General features: G+C 49.2%; 1 protein-coding gene across 1 annotated transcript in view; it reads right to left on the reverse strand.

Moving 5' to 3' along the window:
- SDF4 (stromal cell derived factor 4) overlaps positions 1-855 on the reverse strand; it is a 29027-nt gene extending 28172 nt beyond the window's left edge. Inside the window, exons 1-2 of the mRNA XM_006018809.3 lie at positions 558-855; positions 28-80 (exon numbers count right to left, since the gene is read on the reverse strand). The gene's annotated coding sequence lies outside the window, so the exon portion shown is untranslated. The remainder of the gene's footprint in view (positions 1-27; positions 81-557) is intronic.
- Positions 856-950: the final 95 nt, after the last annotated feature.

Here is a 950-nt window from a genome sequence, read left to right on the forward strand (position 1 = left end):
GAGGGAAAGAAAGGTTGAGTGGCAAACCTTTCTCTAGCACATGCGTTTATTCCAAACACAAAATCTGATGATGAAATGACCTGAAAAAGAGGAAAAAAAAAAAAGGAAAAATAAAATTCCTGTGGAAGGTATTAAATGATCTCAACAAGAGAAAGCCCCAAATATCAAAGCCACAATATGATTTGACATTATGAACTTGCAAGCAAAAAGCCACGTATTATATATTGAGTGACCAACCTATTAAAACAGCACATGGCTTTATTCCAAATATGAAAGAAAAAAAAAAAAAAAGCAACGCAGTTGAGTGCAGTTGTGAAAAGGGGAGGAGATGAGCAAACAAAACCTGTTTGCTGAGAATACAATACACAAGCTTCCCTTTCACCGAGTCGCACGCACGGCTCATCCGTGCAAACCTGGCGGGCAGGTCACGCTGCTGCACAACGCTGGCGTGTACCACGCGGGTGCAAGTGACTGCAGGTCTTAATCTACTGTCAGAGGAACACAGCTGTAGGGGACCTGCAGATTTTACTGACGGACAAATGTTTTTACTAACTAACGTGCGAGTCTGCTCCGAGAAACTAAACGTCACGGGCCCGGCTCTCCCGCGGGATCCGGGCATATTCGCTCCCTGCAAAGACGGCCGAGCTGCTCCGAGGCAGCCTCGTCACGGCTTGCGAGGTCGTTTCCCGACATCAAACCCCTCTCTTCCTGCCCGTCCTTCCAGAGGACGTAAGGCTATGACCTACAAAACCTCACCAATGACGATTTATGAACGAGTCAGTCTCCGAGGTGCCACCTGGTGAGGCATGTTGTTTCGTACTGCCCACCCTACCTCACCAGCATCAAAGCCCCCCCCCGGGAAACAAAACCCCGGCTTGTTTGGGGTTCCCCCCCCCACTAAACAGCCTCGGGCGACTCTCGTGTTGCAAGGAAAGCCGGACAAGCTGGCG

Source organism: Alligator sinensis, unplaced genomic scaffold (assembly GCF_000455745.1).
Source record: "Alligator sinensis unplaced genomic scaffold, ASM45574v1 scaffold569_1, whole genome shotgun sequence".
NCBI lineage: Eukaryota > Metazoa > Chordata > Crocodylia > Alligatoridae > Alligator > Alligator sinensis.